The sequence below is a fragment of the Octopus sinensis genome, linkage group LG20 (assembly GCF_006345805.1).
Source record: "Octopus sinensis linkage group LG20, ASM634580v1, whole genome shotgun sequence".
Lineage (NCBI taxonomy): Eukaryota > Metazoa > Mollusca > Cephalopoda > Octopoda > Octopodidae > Octopus > Octopus sinensis.
In genome coordinates this window covers 31,771,910-31,799,041 of record NC_043016.1, presented here as the reverse complement: position 1 = coordinate 31,799,041, position 27,132 = coordinate 31,771,910, and the positions used below count along the sequence as shown (strand labels likewise).

Sequence of the window (27,132 nt, the reverse complement as noted above, 5' to 3'; positions counted from 1 at the left end):
TGACACTTGCGATGATAAAAGGAGAAAAAATAATAATAATTAAAGCCTCTTTGGTATTTCAGTGAATTTCAACTGCAGTTGTTTATAATTATTTGCGACCTCGTTTACAATCGGTTTCATGAATTACGAATATTACCATGGCTAGTAATTTATATACACACAGATAATTACAATTCATCTGTTAAATAGGCATATATATACTTAATCATGTGTGCTTTCTGATTTAGGAACAAGATCAGTTATTTGCAAAAGGTTGTTTAGTCAATACTATCGACCACAGTACTTGACTAATGCATTTTATCGACCCCGGATGTTATGGAAGGCAAAGCTAGCCTCGTCGGAATTTGAACTCGGAACGTAGAGACGGAAGTGTGTGTGTATATATATATATATATAGCACACCAGGCAAAAGGCTTAACTTTCTGAGTTCAAATTCCACCGAGGTCGTCTTTGTCTTTCATCCTTTCAGGGTCTGTAAAATAAGTACCAGTTGAGTACTGGTATCAATATAATCGTTTGGACCCTTCCCCGAAATTGCTGGCCTTGTGCCAAAATTTAAAATCAATATTTACATGTATGTAAATCGAGCATGTGTGTGTGTCAACCAGGACTTCATAAATTAAAGAAAGGCAAAGTGTTTATACTGGACATGTATGTTTTTTTACCATCATCATCATCATCATTTAACGTACACTTCATGCTCATATGGGTCTTACAGAATTTGTAGAGGCAAAGTTTCTACCTGTAATGGCCCACACTTGTCTCCATATTAGGTAATATTTCCCTATGACCAGTCTCAGAATATTGGAAACAAAGGACGCCATTCTCATGAGGATGACATTCGCTAACAACTATCATGTCAAGGCGACCATAACATGCAAAAATGCACACACACACACACACACATGTATGTATGCGTGTCTGTGTACTGTCTCCTTGCCTTTAATATGCGATAGACTTTTCTCAGTTTCTATCCACCAAATTGACTTGCAGGGCCTAGGATTATAGTAAAAGACACTTGCCCAAGGTACCATGCTGTGAGACTGGAACCTAAATGATGTGGTCAGGAAGCAAACTTCTTACCATCCGTGCCAACTCATCACTCCAGTCCACTCAGCTGGCAAAAATGGGTGGTACATGTATTTCAAAGGGCCAGCCTTGTTACAGTATGTGTCAAGCTGAATCTCTCCCAAGAACTATGTTAAGGGTATGCCTGTCTGTGAAGTGCTCAGCCACTTCACAAAGCAGGCTGTTCTGTTGATAAAATCAAGTGAAACCCTTGTCATCATGACCAACAATGTCAGTTTCAAGTGGTCTTTTTGAATACTCTGCAAGATGTAAAAACAAAAGCTTTCAAAGAGTGGATGAACTAAGGAGAACAAACAGCCATCCAGTTGTATGATATCTATGTATATGAAAGTACATACAAGGATTTAGAAACTTCTGGTTTGGTACCCGAGTGTGCATTTAACTTTCTAGAGTGGGTTGGTCTCTAAGCCATGCTACAGGCAACAAATCCAGGAGACAGAGATCTCATCGTCATCATCATCCTTTAATGTCTATTTTCTATGCTGGCATGGGTTGGGTAGTTTGACCTGAGCTGGCAAACCAGAGAGTTGCACTATGTTCTGGTCTGATTTGGCTTGGTTTCTACTCTTCAAAATACCAACCTCTTTACAGAGTGTACTGGGTGCTTTTATGTGATACCAGTACTGGTACTGACTACTTTTATTGTGCTACTGACACAATAGAAAAATTTGAGGTATGTTGTTCATTGACTGTGGCAAACATTTCTCCATCTTTGTGGTTATAGGCATTTCCAAAGAGTGTTACTGGTGCTACACAAGCTTTCACCATGAATACAAATAATCTAAGTAGGTAGACTAATAGCTTTAATGTTGGTTGTTAGACTTCCATGTGTTAAAGCCAACAGGAAAATTCCCTACACACACACACACACAGACAGATATATCTTATATTTTACTTGTTTCAGTCACACTGCAACTATGCTGGGACACCATCTTGGATAATTTTTAGCCGAACAAATCAATCCCTGTACATTTTTTTTTTTGCTAGATACATATTCTATCTGTCCTTTTTACTGATCAATAAGTTATAGGGATGTAAACACACTACCACTGGTTGTCAAATGGTCGTGGTGGGGGGTGGATAAAGACACACACACACATATATATATATATATATATATATATATATATATACACAACACACTTCTTTCAGTTTTCTGTCTACCAAATACACTCATAAGGCTTTGGTCTGCCTGAGGCTATACTAGAAGTCACTTGCCCAAGGTGACACGCAGTGGAACTGAACCCAGCAAACTTCTTACAACACAGCCATGCATGATATTATATATATATATATATCATGCGAGTGGCACATAGAAAGCACCATTTGGGCATGGTTGATGCCAGTGCCACCTGATTGGCCCCCATGCTGATGGTACATAAAAAGCACCCAACAGACTCAGAGTGGTTGGCATTAGGATGGCCATCCAGCTGTAGAAACCTTTCCGGATCAGATTAGAACCTGGTGCAGCTTCCTGCCTTGCCAGTCCTCAGTTGAACCATTTAACCCATACCAGCGTAGAAAGCAGATGTTAAACGATGATGATATCATCCAACCCATGCCAGCATGGAAGGCAAACGTTAAACAATGATATATATATGTCATTTAATGTAGACAGTATGAAAATATGAGCTACTAATAGCTTCTTGCTTTGAAAACACAGGTCTAGGCAGGTTTTTGTCACTGTCTTAGAACCTGCCAAGACCTGCGTCTCCAAAGCAATAAGCTATAGTAGCTAGTATCTTTATATTGTGTACTTTAAATGATTTTTGTCTCTCACTGGATGAAGTTTTTTTTTTATGTTACCTTAATGAAACAATAAGCTATGTATTTATATATATAGGTGTAAGCATGGCTGTGTGATAAGAAGCTTGCTTCCCACCCACATGGTTCCAGGTTCAATCCCATTTTGCGGAACCTTGGGCAAGTGTTTTCTACTATAGCCTTGGGCCAATCAGTACATTGGTTGAGTGGATTTGGTAGACAGAAACTGAAATATATATATATATTGTTGATCATACCTTAATGAAACAGTAAGCTATCTATCTATCTATATATATATATATATATAGGCACAAGTGTGACTGGGTGGTAAGAAGTTTGTGAGTGGATTTGGTTCACAGAAACTGAAAGAAGCCTGTCGTGTGTGTGTGTATATATATATATATACATATATATGTTTGTGTGTCTGTTTATCCCCCAGCCATCGCTCAACAACCGATGTTGGTGTATTTACATCCTCATAACTTAGCGGTTTGACAAAAGAGACCAATAGAATAAGTCCCAGGGTTGATTTGTTCAACTAGAACTCTTCAAGGCAGTGCCCCAACATGGCCACACTCAATTGACTGACCTAAGATAAAAGATATTTATATATATGTTTCATTAATGAATAAATACTCAAAAAATATTTATACAGATATTATTTGTAAAATAAATAATAACAACAATAATATAAGTGGCTCCAAAATTTTATAATTAATTTATAATTATAATAGGGCACACAAGATGCCGGCATTGGATATATGCAAAAATTTCAGCCCTTGTGTATGTGTCATCATCATCATCATCATCGTTTAACGTCCGTTCTCCATGCTAGCATGGGTTGGACGGTTCGACCGGGGTTCTGGGAAGCCAGAAGGCTGCACCAGGCTCCAGTCTAATCTGGCAATGTTTCTACAGCTGGATGCCCTTCCTAACGCCTGTGTGTATATATATACATATATATATATATATATATATATATATATATATATATATATATTGTTGACATCAAGAGAATATAAATTTTCAAGAAAATTCTTTTTTGGAATAGGGGATCTCAGAACGCACATAAATCTATAAATAATCATTTCCTCTATAAGGCCTGAAATTTTTGCATATATCCATACGCCTAAAATAATATATTATAAAATAGCCGTGTTTGAAACAAAATTGAAGTAATGTTTATTAACACGTACCCCACAAACTCTGCCTCCATAAAACACAATGATTAAAATTCCTACATATTAATGCTTATAGAACAATGAACTCCTAGAGAGAAACATTTGGACCAGAAATTATCCACTCCTACCCACATCTTTCTGTGAACATAGAGCACAAGATAAACAAATTTCTATATTTAACAACACTATGACATGTTCCACTAATAATTTCCAACTTCCAAATACCCCAAATAGCATCAGAAGAAAGTAAAGAGCCTTACTAATTAACTGAAACATACCCCCTGCTTACATTCTTAAAATAAAAAAATAACATTACAAAAAAACTGCCACACCCAATTACTAAGTTTTTAACCTTTAACATTCAAACACACTATATCCAGCCCATATATTCTATCTGCTTTTTGTTCAAACTGGCCAGGTCCAGTCTCTTATACCTATCCTACATTGTTACTCTACAAATAAACAATCATATCATTGAATTCATCATGAATTATCTCAGGGTTTTGAGATGCCAAGGCTTCCTGAATAAATAAATATTGTATTTAACAGTGACCTGAATGCTAGACTAAACTTTGAACTTTGACCTTTACATTGTCAAAGTAAAAGATTAAATCCAAATAAAACCAAAAATAACTAAAACCAGTTGTCTGCTGACCAAAATCTCCCTTTACCTACCTACATCCTTTTTGTGAACCACTAGAAAAAAGGCAATCCCATGACCTGAAGCTGACACACTTAAATAGCCACTCCTGTTGATAATTTCTGAATAATAATAATAACATAACCCCAAATTTCTCTCTCTATCACAAACTACCTTACAACCTAATTACCATTTAACTGAACCCCACTAACCCCACATTGGAATTCTGAGTCAAGCTAATGTTATATATATATATATGTGTGTGTATATATATATATGTCACTAGCTTAAAAGCCACCCTATTGGATGGCTTTTAAGCTAGCTCCTGTGGAGGGCTTTTCATTGGGCCTTGGGCCCAACAATGACACTTCATGCATTGAGTATGTATTAAATTTTATTAAACTTGAACAATTTTCATCAAAACAATGATATAATTTGTCGACTTGGAACTTATTGCAAAACTGCATGATAAACAACATGTTTCTGTCTTCCCATTCAGGGTCAGTACAAATAGCTTGCTTCTGTTCCCTACCCTTGAACAACCAATATATAGCTGGCTGTAGGCAACAATAAACTTACCTTTTAAAAGTTCAACGATAATTCTTCTGCTGCCACTTAATTTAAAGACAATTTGATGTACTTTTTGTACAATTATTTGTAGTAGCTGGTACATACCTAAACTCCTGTTCATAGTTTGAAGGAAAATTACATCACTTTCGCTAAGCTCTATTTTAAAGTGTGATTTTTATGTTTGAAATTGCTCTAAACGTATTTGACCATAAAGATGTTTGAAATCTATTTTTTAAGGTAATAATAAAATTAGTCAAATCTGTTTTCATGTAGTCGGAGTGTGCTAAGTTGCCATAGATCCGACAAATTTTATTAATATCTGAAAAAATACTAAGTTTCCAACATTTTTATGTTACAGAGGTATGTATTTCAGTTCCGAATGTTATGCACATGTTATGGTTAAATTACTTGATACAGTTATAATATTTAGAGAAAGATCTTTTCAAAATGTTTATTTTGCAAATAGTTATAATATTTAGAGAAATATTTATTTCAAAATATTAGGATTAAGAAAAAAACCAAGAATGAAGAAAAGTAGAAGAGTTATTGAATAGTGAGAGATGGGTAAAGCATGAGTAATAGTAGAAGTGTCATTGAATAGTGAGAGAGGGGGTCAAAGGAGTAAAGTTGAAAAAGTGTAACACACTGACATTCGTTTTCATATTTATTACTATAGATGTTTACATGTTCACTATATACATTTTGTCTTTAAATTTATCAAATCCTAGTTGATGAGGGCCATCCCTTTGAATCATTTCACATGCACACACACACCATCAAATTTAAGTGACAAATTGTTTGTAATTATGTCAAGTGTGTAATTATCTCAATCCGATCGTGGCTGTTGCCTGCCTCGCCTGGCACGTAAAAAGCACCCACTACACTCACAGAGTGGTTGGCATTAGAAAGGGCATCCAGCTGTAGAAACACTGCCAGATCAGACTGGAGCCTGATGCAGCCTTCTGGCTTCCCAGATCCCCAGTCGAACCGTCCAACCCATGCTAGCATGGTGAACGGATGTTAAACGATGATGATGATGATGTGTATATATTTACTTGCTATGGTAATATTTGTGATTCTTGAATTCAATTATGAAGGCAGAACTGCCATGCATGACTGTAGTTGAAATTCCATGAAAGAACCAAAAGGCTCTTTCTTTTTATCATCCCAAGTGCTATTGAGGTCAATTTTGGCAGCTGAACGATCTATCTTGTATGAAAGGCAAAGAGTGAAAATAAAAAAATGGAATAGTTTCTGCTAATTGGGGTATATTTTTTCCCCCTTAGAAATAATGGAAATAAACTGTATTTTAATTTCACAAATTTAGGTTCAGTTGTGGCTGAGTGGTAAGAAGCTTGCTTCTCAACCACATGTTCTCTGGGTTCAGTCCCACTGCATGGCACCTTGGGCAAGTGTCTTCTACAGCCAAAGCCTTGTGAGTGGATTTGGTGGATGGAAACTGAAAGAACACCGTCATATATATATATATGTGTGTGTGTCCCAACAATGCTTGACAACTGGTGTTGGTGCACTTACATCCCCTTTGGCTTAGCAGTTTGGCAAAAAAGACCTATAGAATAAGTACCAGGCTTAGCAGAAAAAAAAAAAAGAAAATTAAAAACTGAGATTGATTCATTTGACTAAAAATTCTTCAATTCTTCAAGGGGGCACCCCAGTATGGCCACACTCTAATGACTGAAACAAATAAAAGATAAAAGATGTATATGGCACAGGAATGGCTGTGTGGTAGGACGTTTGCTTTCCAAACATGTGGTTTTGGGTTCAGTCCCACTACATGATACTTTGGGCAAGTGTCTTCTACTATAGCCTGAAGCTGACCAAAGCTTTGTAAGTGGATTTGGGAGATAGGAACTGAAAGAAGCCTGTTGTATACATGCATATATCTGTGTGTGTACTTTGTGTTTGTCCTCCAACACTGGTTGCCAAGCAGCGTTAGTTTGTTTATGTCCCTGTAACTTAGCAGTTTGATAAAAGGAGAACAATAGAATAACTACAGGGGTCTGTTTGTTTGAGACTATGAAGGCAGTGCCCCAGCACGGCTGCAGTACTGAAGCAAGTGAAAGACAGATAAAAGAAATAATTAAAGTGTATGTATGTGTGTGCATATATGCATCTGTTCATTTATATAGAGATGACTTTGTCCATTGTATAACCTTCAAACTATTCCACCTTCCAAACTGCAGCTGGTTCTTTTGGTCCTTTGCTAAAAGGATTGCCACCAAATTTGAAGAATTCTTTTTTATACTCATGCCTTTCATACCTAAAGAAATCCTTCAGCTGTCCAGATTGACCTCAGTAGCACTTGTGTTGATTAAAAGAACAAAGCCTCTTGGTTCTTTCATGGAATTTCAACTTCTTTTATACCTTGCCCATTACAACAACAATGATTCACTGAGCAGTACCCTTGTGGAGAAAGCCTCCACTTTCACTGACCACTTAATAGTTAACTCCATATGTGCACACACTCAGTAAATTTCCCACTTCCATTATTTCCCATATTTCCATATTTCCCACCTTAGTCCTTTAGCATTCAGATTATTTTGTCAAATGTATTGCTTATTTATTCTCATTGTTATGAACTAATCATTTTTTATCTTGTACCTTCAAGATTTCAATAATAGGACTAGTTATTTTTAGAATGATATTAAAAGCTAGATGTGAAAGGCTGAATCTGGTCAAAAGGATTTAGGTATATATATATATATATATATGGCATTCAATATGTGACTGTGTGTGTATCATTGGCGATTTTTTTCCTCCATCTTCCCTTCCTTGGATCTTTCCTATCCTATGTTTCTGACAAAGAGCTCCACTCAAAATGTTAAATCCTCCTTCTTTGTTTCCTTTCCTGAGCGTCCAATAACACTATACTTGTTCCATGTCCTCACGTTGTTGTGTTTTCATGTTTGGATTAACTATATATATATATATATATACATGTAAGGTATAAGATATATATATATGTATATCGTCCCACTCATGCTAGCATGGAAGACTTTTGTTAAATGATGATATACGTACCTTTCATTGCTTCAAAGTGACATGGTTACCAACTTTAACAATGTTCCTTAAAGCTTTGTAACCCTAGAAATTTCCTGTTATACTTACCAAATTCTCCAATATTTTCCTCTTTACAGGAATCTACTCTTATCCTTAGAATCATGCAATGGTATGTCTCATCCCCAAGAAAGACAATCTCTTTCACCCCACCAACTATCGCACTCACTTCCATTATTCTTATCCTTGTCATTCCATGTTCCTGCTATAACAGGAATAGCTTAGACATCTGCTGGATTCCCAGTAAAGCAGTAATGAACACATTTAGGAAAAGAAGATGCAGTCATTTCTGTCTGTTACCTGCAATCTTGAGCTGTATATGCAACTGTTTTCGTCAGAAGGCGGCGAGCTGGCAGAAACATTAGCACACCGGGCGAAATGCGTAGCCGTATTTCGTCTGTCGTTACGTTCTGAGTTCAAATTCCGCCGAGGTCGACTTTGCCTTTCATCCTTTCGGGGTCGATAAATTAAGTACCATTTACGCACTGGGGTTGATGTAATCGACTAAATCCCTTTGTCTGTCCTTGTTTGTCCCCTCTGTGTTTAGCCCCTTGTGGGTAGTAAAGAAATATATTTATTTCCTTATGAGCTCAGGTGGAGGGTAAAGTTAGATGTAGGTGCCCACATAGGAGAGAATTAAGACAAGGGAAAAAGCCATCAACAACAGCTTCTTCCAACACCTAGAATCTCTCTTTCTTTAATAACTACCAGTGCAGTGTCTGGAGCTCAATCCACTGGTGACTTACTCTCCTCTCTTACCCATGTATATATATGCGTTTTACATCTTTTACCCATCACCCCTAAGAAGAAGTTTATGTAGATCTATGTTGGTCAATTATATATATGTAAGAGAAAATGGGATTTTAAAAAATCCTGGTAGATATCCATTAAGCACACAGTATAAAGGAATATGTTTAAATTTCCATCAATCAGCTACCAGTAAATGTAAGTAGCATTCAAATCCCAGGTAAATACTTATGCATGACAGGTAAAGCCAACAATCCTTTTGTTGAATTTTAAGAAATTCAGTGTATTTAATGACAACAAAGAAAATCTTTTCTTTATTGTAGATCACACCTTAAAATTTTCTAAGGTGTGATGTACAATAGACATTTTATTTGTTGTTATTTATTATTGTCATTTTCATTATCTTTTAATGTCAGACTTCCATGCTAGCATGGGTAGGAATATATATATGCCACACAACCACTCCTGTGCCTATGTATATATTTATATATATATACATAGACACAGGAGTGGCTGTATGGTAAGAAGCTTGCTTACCAACCACATGGTTCTGGCTTCAGTCCCACTGCATAGCACCTTGGGCAAGTGTCTTCTACTATAGCCTTGGGCCAACCAAAGCCTTGTGAGTGGATTTGGTAGACGGAAACTGAAAGAAGCCTGTCATGTATATGTATGTATTTGTGTGTCTGTGTTTGTCCCTCCCCCACTGTCGTTTGACAACTGAGGCTGGTGTAACTTAGAAGTTCAGCACAAGAGACCAATAGATTAAGTATTAGGCTTACAAAGAATAAGTCTTGGGATCAATTTGTTCGACTAAAGGCAGTGCTCCAGCATGGCTGCAGTCAAATGACTGAAACAAGTAGAAGGCGGTAAGCTGGCAGAAACGTTAGTATGCCAGGCAAAATGCTTAGCAGTATTTCGTCTGTCTTTATGTTCACAACTTTGCCTTTCATCCTTTTGGGGTCGATAAATTAAGTACCAGTTATGCACTGGGGTCAATGTAATCAGCTTAATCCCTTTGTCCTTGTTTGTCCCCTCTATGTTTAGCCCCTTGTGGGCAATAAAGAAATATGAAACAAGTACAAGAATAAAAGAATACATGTGTGTATGTCCGAAAAACTTATTACAATTCCTCTCACGAGTTTCATTTGGTTTATCAAAGATTAGACTTTGGTTCTGAAGCATTTTACTATTATGTTTCTTCTCTCAGATTGCTAATGTATGTAGATCGAAGTCCTTGTATTTTTTTTATTTTTTCTATCACAACTCCATTTACAATTAGCAAGCTTCATAGTATAATATCAAATTGATTTCAGTTCTTGACTGCTATTATATTTAATCAACTCTAGATTGAATTCTAGGAAATTTGAACTCAATGTAAAAGATTACAGCTAAATAACTATGCTTTAATAATAGAAGAAATCAATCACTGTCAGATTAATATATACTAACTGGACTAGTGAAAAATTCACAGAAAATATTTTAAAATGTAAGCATCTGTAAATTGTGTGCTTTTGTTATGAGACATGTCTCTATATTGTGACACTTACAGAATATAGAAAGACATGTAAAACCGATAACTATATAATCCAACCAAACGTAAGCAGAATTACTATTTAACCTTAAAATACATCGTACATATTCAAAGAACCTTCTTGGTTTAGTGGTACGGAACGTTCTTCTGGTATTCTTTTACTTGTTTCAGTTATTTGACTGTGGCCATTAGTCGAGCAAATCGACCCCAGGACTTATTCTTTGTAAGCCTAGTACTTATTCTATTGGTCTCTCTTGCCGAACCACTAGATGATGGGGACATAAACACACCAGCATCGGTTGTCAAGCGATGTTTTTTTTTGGGGGGGAAACATATACATACACACACACACATATATATATATATATATATATATATATATATATACCACGGGCTTCTTTCAGTTTCTGTCTATCAAATCCACTCACTAGGCTTTGGTCGGCCAGAGGCTATAGTAGAAGACACTTGCCCAAGGTGCCATGCAGTGGGACTGAACCCAGAACTGATGTAGTTGGTAAGCAAGCTACTTACCACACAGCCACTCCTACGCCTATATATATATATAGGTGTGTGTGTGTACATATATAGACATACACACATATAAACACACACATATACATACATGTTATGTGGAGTGCCGGCATGATTGTAGTCCAACGAATGAAACCAGTGAGGGTATTAATTATTTTTGCATAAGTAAAAGAAGAGAAGAAAAGTGAAAAACATTTTAGAGACATTTCATTCGTGGTTATGTGTTTATTTTAATGGGGAAGGAGGAAATGCCACTAAAACAAACTAAAGCTCATATCGTTCAGCATCTGAAATTTAGGAAATACCATGATTCTCTAACATCTAAATATATTTTAATTTATTATGTTAATTAGCTTAACATGAATGTTGTTGTTTAAGTTTGCATTACTCCTGATGAAGCAAAAATATAATCAAAACAAGTTATAAGCGTGAGCAATGCGAATTTTTTTCTTGAGACATAGTTTATCAAATGTGTCCTTCTAGGCATAATTTCAGGAAAATTTAGCTACTATTTCTAGCAGGTCGAGCCGCGCTCTAGGGATTGGTCGGTTCAAATGAACGGCTAAAATAAACATTGACACTTAAATGTTCGTGTTTTTTATTCTGGCTTTTGTATTAATTTTAAGGAATCCCTACATAAGCGTGCTTCCCGCAACCCGACTTTGTTTCCTCATAACTTTCAGAAAAAAGGGATACTTAATTATGAATTTTTCTACAAAACGCCTTTCAGATGGTGTAGATAATGATGATATTGGAATTTGAAGTGAGCAAAAAAAATTACTGGAAACACACACATACATACTGATACATATGACATATTTTTTAAAATTTCAGGTTTCATTTTTGTAAATGTGTGTGTGTGTGTGAATATGTGTGTTCACGTCCACCAGTTCCTTCTTTTTTTTGTTCACATTAAACTCCAATGTAATCTACATTATCTGAAAGGTAATTATAGAAAACTCTGAAAGTTATGGAAAAAAACAAAATTAGGCAGAGGTAAAGAATACGTACATCACCCGTTTTCGGTATCAGAAAAACCCTAACCCTAACTCTAACCCAAAACACCGGATGTATGCATTCTTTACTTTCGCCCCATATACCTATATAAAAGGTTTCAAATTCCGCCGAGGTCGACTTTGCCTTTCATCCTCTCGGGGTCGATAAATAAAGTACCAGTTTCGCACTGGGTCGATGTAATCGACTTAATCCGTTTGTCTGTCCTTGTTTGTCCCCTCTATGTTTAGCCCCTTGTGGGTAGTAAAGAAATACATATACCTATATAAAAGGATCTCTCAAGACGTCCACATTAAGATGGACATAAAGATTGCTCTTTGGTACCAGTACAGCTTTAATAATAATAATCGATTTAGGTGTATTTAGTAAATTATCAAATGTTCTCTCTCTCTAATAGGTTGATTTGAGAAATATTTGCCTGCTACTTCCAGTAGATCCAGTGACCATGTAGGAGAATCCTCAAAACTCTAGTCATATTTTTATACATTTATATATTTAACATGTTAATTTATTCCCCTTTCCGACATTTTTTTAAACAAATCTAATTATGATAGATACGAAGCAAAACTAAACATATTTATTGATATTACTAAAAATACTTAGTAATGATAATTAATAATTTAAAATAAACGAAAAAAGACCATTGATTAAAAAAAAAACAGTCAGAAGAAAACTTAATTATGATCGTTAATTAGGTCGCTGATTTTTGTACAAAGTTATTTACAAATAACTCATTTCCTACTGAAATGAAATGAATTACTTCATCGGTTTATTTAAAAATTGCACTAAGTATAATTTCTTTAGCCAGAAGGAAAAATAGGAGTTGCCTCTCGCCATTTGTATTTTTTTTTTGTCTCTTCTGATATACTGCTAGTGTATCTGATTTCATTAGCCACTGTATTTTGCCATTTTTTTAAGTGTGTTGTAGGATTGGAAAGAAATTTAGCTGTTATTTCTTGCAGGTCAAGTGACCGAATTATAGAGGTTTCCTCATTGGCTGATTGAGTGTGTGTGTGTATATATATATATATATATATACACACACGTATGTAAATATATATGTATGTATCTACACACACACACATATATATATATATGGACAGAAAGAAAGAGAGAGATAGATAGATACAAACATACATATCTATCTATCTACCTTCCTACCAGCATACGTTTACAAGAGGGAAGATTCTCAGGGACGCCCACAGCATGAAATGTACACACACACATACACATGAGAGAGAGAGGGGGGAAAGAGAGAGAATGAACGTTTCATTGTCACCTATTTCTCATGTTTATATATAAAAAGAAAAATACTAATACACTCACACACACATACATAGGATTTAAAAACGATTAGTTTTTGTAAACGAGTTCTGTCTCATGCTCATACGTCGTGAATAATTTAATTAAAAATAAACAGTCAGCGTGGGAATTGTCCACCACTTACTTCGTAGAAAGAAATTCGGCGATCTTTCGTCTCTAGTAGACCTTTCCGTCGATTTCCGTAAATTTTTTTTATTTTTTTACATATGGGCTTGCGGGAAGTTTTGAAGTAATATACATACATATACACATACACCGAGTAAAAAATTTCAGTTATCTCTTTCTTTCACACATTACTCTGTCTCTTCACACACACTAACAGAAGCACTTCACTTACACAACATACTGTCTGTCTCCCACACCCCATCAAACACACACACACACATATACATCAATGCCCCCATGCACGGTAACTTCAAAAGAACTTCCCTCGTCATACAATCGCTTTCTCTTTGTCTCTTTCGCTCTCATTACTTCAAAAGTTCCCGCAAGCCCATATGTAAAAAAAAAATTTTTTTTACGGAAATCGACGGAAAGGTCTACTTGAGACAGACGAAAGATTGCCAGAAATTCATCCATTAAAACAAACATCCACAGCCGTATGTTCTAGTTAGTCTTTATTAGATATTATATATTTCCTTTCACGAATTTTCTATATAATCAAGCAGTGCCAATTAGTGTTTAATATCTCTCGTTCCAGATAAAAGATTTAATTTTTCTTGAAATTTATTTTTCGAGCAGATGAGAAATGAATACTTCCCTTCATGTTTAACCCTAGGTCAACCTGCATTGAGTCGACACGTGATAAATGGTTTTTCTAATCCGTCGATCTTTTCAGCAATAATCTTTTGTCTTTTAAGTCTTTCATTATTTATTCGATTGTAACTAAGCTGGAGCATCACCCTGAAGGGTGTAGTCGATTTATGCAACTACATCCTTCAGCTTGTTAATCATTCTATTGATTACTTTTACCGAACCTTTATGCTAGTGAGACGTAAATTAACCAACACCGATTGTCAAGCAGTGTAGGCTATACACACACACACACATGTATACACATATATACACATACATATATATGTATATATATATTAAATTAGAGATAAAACCACTATTAGGCAAATCAAACAATGAAAAACATAAGCCAATACATAAAATTAATTAATTTATATTATTTTAAATATATACCAAAAGTATTAAAAGTTTAATAAAAGATACTTTTGGTATATATTTAAAATAATATAAATTATTTAATTTTATGTATTGGCTTATGTTTTTCATTGTTTGATTTGCCTAATAGTGGTTTTATCTCTAATTTAATATAATATAATATTTTACTATAAAATTGGATTTAATCCTAAATCTGATTTTTCCCTGTAAGTTTGGATTTATTCCCTAATATTTTATATATATATATATATATATATACATATATACATATGTTTCTGTATTCACGATGGGCTTCACACAGTTTCCAGCAACTAAATTCACTCACAAGGCACTGATCGACCGGAACTCAAACAGAAGACACTTTCACAAAGTGCCGCGCGAGGAGACTGAGCTATATACAACGTCTGCAAAGAGATCTTCGTAACCCCGCTAAAATACTATCCTTTCTTTTTTTTAAGACTGTAAATTATGATTTGAGGGAGATATGATCACTTTATCTAGCAAGTTAAGCGACCCGGTAGTGAGTTTTTCGTTGGCTTGTCTCCCAACTGATAATGAGTCAGTCTGAACGTTGCCGTATATAAATTAAGACGAACTGAACAATTAAATACTGCATGTCCATTCCAAGTGCTATCGCGGTTAAGATCCGCAATTGTTTGCTCTACACTCTCCTTGTGATGTACATTTTTAGTTAGATGGGCAAGGGACACCAAATAGAAAATTTCCTAGTCACATACGTGACAGTATTTGTACACAAAACCCCTTATATTGTGCAAATTTTGTTTTCCTATGATAAAAGTATGTACTTAATTTGTGCTTCTTTTTTTTTTTTTTGCTAGTACAAGGAAACTAACGTTAGGTATGCACTTAACACAGATACAAGTAACAATATTTTGTGCGCACTTGACGCACATAGTAACTAACACATTGTGCGTACGTTGTTTATCTACAAGTATGTTAACTTAGCCATAACGATTAATTAATTAATTAATTAATTTTTTTATTGATTTATTGATAACTTCCTTTATTTCTTCACTTTTATTTTTATCAATAATTATTGGTGCCTACTTTCTAACTGTAGCAAAACCGGTTTATTGATTTTTCTGACGATTTGATTATGCTCTCTTTACCCTTTTGTTTCAGTAATTTGACTGTGGCCATGTTGGAGCACCACCCCCTTAGTCGAGCAAATCGACCCCGGGACTTATTCTTTGTAATCCTAGTACTTATTCTATCAGTCTCTTTTGCCGAACTGCTAAGTTACGGGGACGTAAACACACCAGCATCGGTTGTCAAGCGATGTTGGGAGTGGGGGGCAAACACATACGCACAAACATATATACACACACACACACAGACATATATATATATATATATATATATATACACACACACATACGACGGGCTTCTTTCAGTTTCCGTCTACCAAATCCATTCACAAGGCTTTTGTTGGCCCGAGGCTATAGAAGACACTTCCCAAGGTGCCATGCAGTAGAACTGAGCCCGGAACCATGTGGTTCGTAAGCAAGCTACTTACCACACAGCCACTCAATGATTTTCGAAGAATTTTTTTTTTTTCACAGTAGGTGTATGCGTAGTTGGGTGGCAAGAAGTTTGCTTCTCAACCACATAGTTGCCGGTTCTGTTGCACTTCATGGTACTCCAAATAAGTGTCTTCTACTATAGCCCTGGGCCGACCAAAGCCTTGCAAATGGCTTTAGTCAACTAAAACTGAAAAAAGAAAAGAAAAACAGGAAAAAAAACCTGTTGTATATATCAATATGTGTCTTTGTATTTGTGTTTGTCCTCCAACCACCGCTGGTTACGGTTCGGTAAAAAAAAATCGATAAGTACGAAGTTTAAAAAAAGAAGCAAGTACATAGGTCAATTTGTTCAACTAAAAGCTCATCAGAATGATGCTCCAGCATGGCCGCAGTGCAAGAATTGAAACAAATAAAATGTAATCTAATAAAGGATCTTCGTTCGTGGTGTCGTTGTGACCACCTTTCCACTCTTAATCTGTCCCAATAATTTTTCGTCCTCGCTAAATTTATTGTTATCCCATTTTTCTCCTCCTACACTCTAATTAGCAAACCATTAGGAATCCTCTGTGAAGGCGCATGGTTCAGTGGTTAGAACGTCAGGCTCGTAATCCTGGACTGGGCTGTGTGTTGTACTCTTAAGCAAGACACTTTATTTCATGTTGCTCCAGTTCACTCAGCTGTAGAAATGTGTTGTGACGTCACTGGTGCCAAGCTGTATCAGCCTTTGCCTTTCCCTTGGATAACATTGGTGGCGTGGAGAGGGGAGACTGGTATGCATGGCTGACTGCTGGTCTTCCATAAAACAACCTTGCCCAGACTTTGCCTCAGAGAGGAACTCTCTAGTTGCAATTCAATGATCATTAATGACCGAAAGGGGTCTTTACCCTTTCCCTATATACATACATTGACATGGAGAGGAGAGGCTGGTATGCATGGCTGACTGCTGGTCTTCCATAAACAACCTTGCCTGGACTTGTGTTTCAGAGGGGAACTTTCTAGGTGCAATCTCATGGTCATTCATCACTGAAGGGGGTCTTTACTTCTTCTAAGTGTCTTCTATGCCAGGATTGATGAACCTTTATATTGCCATGGGTGTATTGATTATGTATATGAATATTTTGGGGTACATTTTTACTGAGAAAAATAATGAATCTTTAATTTTACAAATTGATAGGTATTCAACTTATATTACTGATATGGTTTGAACTTTTAAGAGCCCCAAGGCAGCACTAGATTAACCATTATGCAAAATAAGCATGTGCTTAGGGCATCAAGGGAAGGGTGGGGGTCACCACAGAAATGGTAAATGGTTTATGGCACAAAAGAAATCACTTCAAACTTAGTAAAGTAATATTTGAAGTGGTTTACATTATTGGAAATATATTGTCAAAGTGTTCATGCTGTTATAGTGAGGATCTGATGAAAGACTTTGTAATAAAAAAAAGTAGGAGAAAACTTTTGAAATATGGATGTACACAAAAATAAACAATTGTTTTCCCTCTTACTGTTTTGTTTCATTTTGAAAAATAAAAACTTATTTTATGATTTATTATTATTTATATCTTGAATTACATATGTATGGGAGCACCAAAATCTTTTAAATGATTAGGGCCTCTGTAGATCTTAATCTAGCCCTGCCACATGGCATAGGTTTTTGGAGACTTCATCAAATTTAACCCTTTAGTGTTCAAACTGGCCTTATCAGGCCCAAATATTCTATCTGTTTTAGGTTCAGATTGACCAGATCAGGCCTTTTACATCTTCCATACAATATAATTCTAAAAATATACAACCACATCATAGAGATCACAAAGCTACAAAGTAATGTATAACAGATTCAAAACAACATGAATAAATAAGCATTCCATTAACAAGATAACCCGAATGCTGAAGAGTTAAATGAGTCAGGGCATTCTTCACTCCTTAGTTTTATTTAGAAATAGCAGCCAAATCTCTCCTCAATTTACATTTTACTGTCCTAAACAAAGTAAGATACATTGGTCAGCATAGTCCCTGATATACAAAATGACAGGCTGGTCCTGATTAAAAATCTGGAGCAGGAATATTTGACAAGAGTCCCAAACACCAACTCATTGCCTAAGAATTAAATTTGAATCACTACACTCGTATGTAAAACATAACTAATAAAGACACAAGCAGAATTCTGTCAATGATTGATGATGTCAGCCAATGACTAATTCCTTCATAGTCTGATAAACACATTAAGAACTTGCTATTGTTGTGGGGTTTTTTTTTCTTTCTTTTAACCAGAGGCTAGTTGACCAGCAAAAAATACAATGAACCCAGCCAGAGCCAGATTAAAACCCATAGAGGCCCGAAGCACTTAAAAGGTTTTGGTGCCCTCAAGAACATGTAAATGGTTCAAAATGTAAATGATAATAAACAATAAAATAAATTTTTATTTTTCAAAATGAAACAAAATTCAGAGTATGATGGAAAATAATGTTTATTTTTGTATGCTTCCATTTTAATTATCTCTCAACATCAGCTACAGATCATGATGATGACAACAACAGCAGTAGCTGCTACATTCTACACCACTGATGGCTACTGTCCTTGTTCAGACACAGAATCTCGTACATATTGTTGAAATGATTCATTTGACTTAGATATTTTCTTTTCTGTCATTCATCACAACAGGAACTTCTAGAAAATATTTTTATTGCTCAACAACTTTGACATTAAATTTACATGACCAGGGATGCCTTAGATGGCAGCAGGGTAGGTGACCATGTCACATAAGTTAGAGAATTTAAATAAGTATTAGTCTAAAATGTCTTTTGCTTTCTTTTATTTTTACGCATAGGAGAAGCATCAGTTGATAGGCTTAAATACAGGCAACCCGTTCAGCATAGTTGTAACACTGGAAAATTGACTGAGAGACTCTATCACTTCCACCACTACCACCATTACAACCACCATCATTGTCATCGTCATCATCATCATCATCGTTTAATCTTTTAGCATTTAAACTGGCTGTATCCAACCATAATATTCTATTTCTTTTATGTTCGAACCGGCCAAATACAGTTTCTTACACCTATCCTGCAATGTCATCTTAAAAGTAAACAATAGGTGCAGGAGTGGCTGTGTAGTAAGTAGCTTGCTTACCAACCACATGATTCTGGATTCATACCCACTGCATGGCACCTTGGCCAAGTGTCTTCTACTATAGCCTCAGGCCGACCAAAGCATTGTGAGTGGATTTGATAGATGGAAACTGAAAGAAGCCCATTGTATATATGTGTCTGTGTTTGTCCCCCAACATCGCTTGACAACTGCTGGTGGTGTGTTTACATCCCCGTAACTTAGTGGTTTGGCAAAAGAGACCGATAGAATAAGTCCTAGGCTTACAAAGAATAAAGGTGGTGCTCCAACATGGCTGTAGTCAAATGACTGAAACAAGTAAAAGATACATTTTGTCTTCACTGATATTGAAAGGAACGAACCATGAGAGGAAAAATAAACAACAACCCGAGAAGAACCAGATTAGTTCAGTATGTTTAATAATAGTTTGTAGTGAGATCTAAAATCGAAACGTCAGATGTTTGGTTATCAGTTAAAACCACATTGAGGTCAAGCAATGTGCCCTGATTACAGACCAGTCAGCTTGTAGAAATACCATGCCATATAGAACTTAATTGAAATGTTCTATGACCTTTTCCTTTGCTTAGTTATTAGTCATAGTTATTAGAGCAAGATTCCACCAAGAACAATCACAGACATTGAGATAAATGCCAGAGAACATACATCCTCACCTTTCCCCACATTCTAGCAAAGAGCATGACCCAGTATAGCAGAAACAATGTTAAGTTTTCCTTGGCTGAATCCAGCTAGAAATGAATGGAATTTTTCATCATAATTTGAAACTAATATTTCCCAGTCTCTTGAGTCTTACTACTCGTTGCTATGGATATTATTCATAGATAAGGTAAAACATAAAAATCCTTCCCTCGTCATACATACACATAGGGCTGGTTTCCTGGTTCCTTTAGCGTATATATTCCCCGTTGAACAGGATCCTGGTCTGTCTCAGAATTACTTGTTTTTGTCGGATGAATGGACATTTTGGTTGGAGAATTGTTCTCTGTGAACGAAAAGGTCAGTGTCCTTAAGGTCGCTCGGCTAGGAAGATTCCAAGCGAACCCAACCGCAGATACTAGACCACGCCCAATAAGGGTAATCTTTTCTTCTGATCGGGAGGCTTCAGTCTTTCTGAACAGAGCTCAGACGCATGCCTGGGAGGACCCCAATATGGGTTTTCGCGAGGAATACTCACTAAGAGAGAGAATTCACCGGAGAAACCTGATATCCGAACTAAAGATGAGGAAACAAATGGGAGAGAAGGGTTTACGAATCCAAGATGGACAGATAATCAAGTCCTACCTCTGGTCCCATGCTGTAGTGCTGACAGGGAAAGTGATGTGAGGGCAAATCGAAGTGAAGTTGATACCCCCGTCAACGATGCTATATCTGATACCCCTTATTCTGCTTGTTCCCCAACTCCCGCCCCTCAGACTTCACAGCTCAGCATAGTCTACACCAACTCGTGCTCCTTATTCCCAAAGTTCAGTGAACTATTTACACTGGCCATACGTGACTCCCCTGATGTGATAGCTATCACCGAGACTTGGCTAACTCCAGCAGTAAAGGACTCAGAAATCCATCTGCAGGGCTACGTCCTTTTCAGATGTGACAGAGGAAAAAGGCGAGGTGGAGGTGTTGCTGTGTATGTTAAGTCTGAGCACAAACCGTCCAGCGGTATTCTACCCACTAATGCTCAGCCTACAACAAAATTCGATGCCGTCTATTGCAAGCTGAGCCTATCTGAGTTTTGCCTGCCCGTGTTGGCTGTCTACAGGCCGCCTCTAGCCGACCCCCAGGACGATGCTCATCTACTCGAAGCGATAAGATTTGTTTCAGCTTCGCATGACTGCTTGGTACTAGGCAACTTCAACGCTCCCACGATCGATTGGCCCGCATCAATTTGTACAACATCTTCCCGGTTCGGCCAGGCCCTTCTTGACGTGGCTGAAGATTGTTTTCTATCGCAACATGTTGAATATCCGACAAGGCATCGGTCTGGGCAGCAGCCATCTATGCTAGATCTGGTATTCTCCCGCTATCCAAGATCAGTGTCAGATGTATCTGTGTGCACCCCTCTTGCCAAGAGTGATCATGCGGTCCTGAAGTTCGTCATGCACACAACTTTTTCTGCGCCCACGACTACTTCGCTGCCACGTAGAGTCTTCTCTGCAATTAATCTTGAAATTCTAACCGAGGCTTCCGCGCTTCTGGACTGGCGATCCCTGATGACATTGTCCTCAGTTGACGAACTATGGTCATCCCTCAAAGCATATGTAATCTGTTTGACAGACCAGGCAGTTTCCGTTGGGCTTCCCAAGAGGAAGAAACACAAGCCCTGGGTGACGAAGAGGGTTAAACGAGAACGTCGACTCAGAGATATTGCTTGGGCTGAATTCAAAAATCTGGATTCGACTGCAGCTTTTGAGGTGTACAAAACACAACGAGACCGAGCCGTGAAAATCGAAAAGAAAGAACGCTTCAGTTATGAATACAAAATCGCAGCAAATGCCAGTAGCAATCCAAAAACCTTCTTTGCCCATGTCCAGTGGAATTTCCGCTTGAACAACCAGATTGCAACGTTGGTAGACTCAACAGGCATATCGATTGAGGACCCTTATCAACAGAGTCAATTATTTGCCGAGGCTTTTTCAACTATTTTCAAACAAGATGATGGTCGTGAACCCCCTCCATTTGATAGATCGGTACCTCCAATGCTTCGATTGGTCATCACGCGGGACGAAGTCAAACGTGTTATTCAAGGCCTCAATGTCAACAAGGGTCACGGCCCTGACGGCATACACCCACGGGTTATCAAAGCGTTGGCTCCGGTCATCTGCGAGCCCTTAACGCGACTATTCAATATGTCATTGGCGACGGGTGTTATACCTGCAGACTGGAGAACAGCGATAATCTGCCCAATTTTCAAGAAAGGGAGCCGCGAAGACCCGCTTAACTACCGACCGGTTTCCCTTACATCAATAATCAGCAAGATGTTCGAAACCATCCTTAAGAAAAGTATGATGCTCCACCTCCTAAACACAGCCTCTATCTCCGATTCCCAACACGGCTTCGTGCCGAAGAGATCATGCTTGACCAACTTACTAGTAATGGAAGAATTGGTGACGCGTATCCTCAATATAGTGATGCTGTTGACATCGTTTTACTGGACTTTGCCAAAGCTTTTGACTCAGTAAACCACCGCCTACTACTTGTCAAGCTTCAAGCATATAGTTTCCATCCGGATATTGTACGATGGGTTGGTGCCTTCCTCTCAGATCGCTCCTTCCAAGTCCAAGTTAATGGTTCGCAGTCCGACGTCTCCAGTGCGAGCAGTGGCGTGCCTCAAGGTTCAGTGCTTGGACCCTTGTTGTTCTTAGTCTTCATAAATGACTTGCCCGACGACCTCACGCAACACACCCTTCTATTTGCCGACGATATCAAACTGGTCGCTCCTCGCGGTAATATAGAGGATCTTCGTCGATGCCTCCACCAAATTTGGAAGTGGTCTAACGATTGGGACCTGTGTCTGAACGTGTCAAAGTGCTGTCATCTGCCTGTCGGCTCTACTCCTGCAACTCAACTTGATTTCGAGCCGGGTCGTCTGCTGCTGGAGAGGACCGATCAGGTAAAGGACCTAGGTATCGTGGTGGATTCCTCCTTTTCGCCTTCGGCCCAGTGCGTCCATGCTGCCAACAAAGCACGCGGAATTCTGTTCTTGATTCGACAGTCATTCGGAATGCTCACAGCAGCCATATTCCTACCACTCTATGTCACGCTGGTGAGACCCATATTGGAGTATGGGATTCAAGCCTCTTCTCCTTATCTCCTCAAAGACATACAGCATCTCGAAAGAGTCCAGAAGCTGGCTACCCGCATGGTTCATGGTCTCAAAAATTTGTCCTACGAAGAAAGGCTGAGGACGCTCGACCTTTATTCTCTTGAAAAACGCCGCCGCCGTAGTGATCTCATTCTCGCCCACAACATCATAAGCGGAAAGTGTAACCTCTCGAAAGAGCTGTTCTTCACTCCTGCTCCAGAGCGTCGGCTGCGGGGTCATTCCGAAAAGCTCTACCTGCGACGATTTCATCTCAATCGAAGGAGGAGCTTTCTCCGTCCGGGTTGCAGATCCGTGGAACAAGCTGCCAGACGAGATGGTAAAGATGCTGACGACCGCTTTGTTCAAAGCCTCCCTGGACCTCAAGTGGCCTGAACTCTTTACATGAACACCACCCTGTACTTAACTCCATGTCCCCCTACATGGCCTTGCTATTTGCTTTTGAGCCAAATTAACTAACTAACTAACTAACTAGTGTAGTGTGAAATGAAATGTTTAGCTCAAGAACACAATGTGTCACCCGGTCCAGGATTTGAAACCACAATCTTACAATCATGAGTCCAACACTCAAACTACTAAGTCATGCACCTCCACAACATTTGGTGGTGCCCCAGCATGGCCACAGCCTTCGGGCTAAAACATCTTTAAGGATTTAACATTAGTTATGCTGAAGCTTGATTCCAATCTCCTACATCTCTGCCAGCAGTCATTAGAAATTTGTATGAAATTATTTATGTTTGTATCTGTTGTTCATGGGAATATACGCAGATAAGCAGCAACTAAAAACAACATAAGAGGCATGTAAAAAGCATCCAGTCCACACTGTGAAGTGATTGGCATTTGGAAGGGCATCCAGCTATAAAAAACTGACTTTGTCTGTGCTGGTGCCACGTAAAATGCACTCGGTCCTTTCTACAGTATGGATGATGCAATAAAAACCGTGCTGAAACAGACAGTAGCCTGGTGCAGTCTTCTACTTAGCCAGCTCCTGTCAAACTGTCCAATCCATGCCAGAATGGAAGGTGGATGTTAAACGATAATGATGATGATGAGATGATAGTTAATTTGTGATATTGATGACAGCATACCATATGAGCACTACAGGTTATTAAGGAATTGAAGAAGAGGTTATTAATGAGCCCATCAGGGATGGTTGTTAAGATGTAGAAAGCATAAGGTTGTACAAGCATAATAGTTATTGATCTAGTTGATGTGACATTACAAGGTGCTACCTTCCACCTCCACCCCCAATCAATCAGTGCTGGATTAGTTATTAAGCAAAATAAGCACGTGCTTAGGGCATCAAGGAGAAGGGGAAGGCCACTACAGAAATGGCAAATGGTTTATGCTACAAAAGAAATTACATTAAACTTACCAAAATAATATTTAGGGTGCATTATGTCTACTAAATATAGAACCAGATGTGTTATGTAAGATTAATATAAAGAATTTAATCAAATACTTTGTAATTAAAAAGTAGGAGAAGAGTTTTTCAAATATAAATAAAGTGAAAGTATACAAAAATAAACATTATTTTCCATCTTGCTGTTAGTTTTGTTTCATTTTGAAAAATTTATTTTATGGCTTTTTATTGTTTATATTTGAATTACAAAATCTTATAAGTGCCTCAGGCCCCTATAGGTCTTAATCTAGTATTGCCCACAATTATGTAGTAAGGTTACTGTCAACTACAATAAAACTAAAGATGTAGTGGATGGAGGCAATTTGCAGGAGTCTCAAACTAATGGACAAAGTATTGATAGAATCTGAGAAAGCTAGTTCAGGATGTGACAATCTTGGATAATATGTTCTTTTGGATTTGTTGTAGAAGCACAGAAATCATATTTGTCATGAAACAACCTGTGAGAGACGTTCTTATTTTTATACAAACAACGTTATTTGCTGATGTTGATTAAGTCCCTTGCTTTATAGTCTGACGTAGATGAGTGTCTTGTGACAGCCGTTGAAGCCAAGCACAAAAGATCTATTTGTAGTGTTAGCAGCTCTATGTGAGCTGGTAGTCAATCTTTGGTCCTTTGTTAATGAATTTCTGTTAAAATACACTGCTTTTGTTTCAATTTATTTTGGTAATAATGAAGAATTACAAAAACAACTTTATTTATGAAGGGTTTTAATATAGTTCACTTTAAAATAGAAATTTCATATCATACACCCATGGGCAGTCTTGGGTGGTTTTCTATCAAAAAGTTTAGAATGTCTTCAAAGCTTTCAATTCACTTTCATTGATTTAGAATAAGGAATAAATTTAATTTCTTTCACAAATTAATTTTTTCTCTTTTTACTCCAATTTATAATTCTTAAGTGTACATTTTTGTAACACAAGAATTTTTGATCAATGTCTTGTCTTAATGAGCTGCTACTCCACCATTCTGTTCTGTCGCTTTGCACTTTACACAAATAAAGAGCAATGTTTTATGTGATGCATAAACATCACAAAGTCTTTTTTATTTTTTTTTATCTCTTCTGTAAATCTAAGACTATATGCAGTCATTTCTGATTAATTGCCTAGCCTTGATCATTAAAACTGTATGAAATTTTTTTTTTTGCTCACTCATTATTTTTTCAATGTTATCTGTTTTTCCATTCTGGCAATTAATCTCTATGAGGTTGCTTGATCTTCTAGAAATAGCAGCCAAATAAATATTCCTTAAATAACTACCGACTGTTTTTTTTTTTTTTTTTTAAGAACACATTAGATAATGTGAACTAGATATAATATATCTGAACAAAAATAAAAAATGAAAATCAAAAGTAAAATAAATGCAAAATAGATGGTGGAATGAGTAATTGTTCAGTTTAGTTATATAAAAAAGGTAAATAAAAATTAAGGGGGAGATAAGTAGTAAAAGAAGCAAAGAGACATTAGGTGTTATAGAGAGAGAGTCTCAAGAAAGTGTTTTTTGGTTAAAGTACCTGACCGCATAGAAGAAACTTTAACTGAGCTGATACAAAGGTGGATTTTGCCTGGGTCTCACATTGTCAATGATGGGTGGCGAGCATATAATAACATCTGTATCCTCAATGGAGGCGCCTACACACGTGAGCTGATTATACACCAACAACCCGTGGAAGAGGTAGACCCAGGAAGACCTGGGATGAAGTGGTGAAGCACGACTTTCGAACTTTGGGCCTCACCAAGGAAATGACTAGTGACCGAAACTTTTGGAAATATGCTGTGCATGAGAAGACCCGGCAAGCCAAATGAGACCATAATCTCGTGGCCTATGCCAGGGGCGTTACCAGCCCACTTATGCGTACCTTTCCTTCTTTGGACACTAAAACTCTGCTTGTGAAGACCTGTTGAGGCAAGTGAAATCAAAATCAAATTCGATGACTGGCGTCCGTGCTAATGGGGTGCAAAGAGCACCATACGAGTGTGATCATTGACAGAGCGGCTAACCGGCTTCCGTGCCAGTGGCACTTAAAAGGCACCATCCGAGTGTGATTGTTACCAGCGTCGCACTACTGGCATTCGAACCCCGTGCTAGTAGGGTATTAAGAGCACCATCCGAGCGTGATCGTTGCCAGAGCGGCAATCTGGCCTCCGTGCCGGTGGCACGTAAACAACACCATTCGAGCGGGATTGTTACCATCATTGCCTTACTGGCACCCGCGCCGGTGGCATGTGTAAAAGATTCAAGCGAGGTCGTTGCTGGTACCGCCTGACTGGCCGCGTGCCAGTGGCACATAAAAGCACCCACTACACTCTCGGAGTGGTTGGCGTTAGGAAGGGCATCCAGCTATAGAAACTCTGCCAGATCAAGATTGAAGCCTGGTGCAGCCATCTGGTTCATACGTCCAACCCATGCTAGCATGGAAAGCGGACGTTAAACGATGATGATGATGATGATGAACATTTTATTGAACCTCAAAATGTGGAAAATATGAGGATGCGGGTGAAACGGAAGTTGAGATGACAATTTAGGACATCGGATGAATTGTTTGTTTCATATCTGCATGAGTTTCTCCCGCATAATTCCACT

General features: G+C 37.7%; 1 long non-coding RNA gene across 1 annotated transcript; it reads left to right on the top strand.

Moving 5' to 3' along the window:
* Positions 1-903: 903 nt before the first annotated feature.
* Positions 904-26,334, top strand: LOC118767307. The gene is made up of 3 exons (XR_005003216.1): positions 904-919; positions 11,170-11,179; positions 25,934-26,334. It is a non-coding gene; the product is annotated as an uncharacterized LOC118767307 (long non-coding RNA).
* Positions 26,335-27,132: the final 798 nt, after the last annotated feature.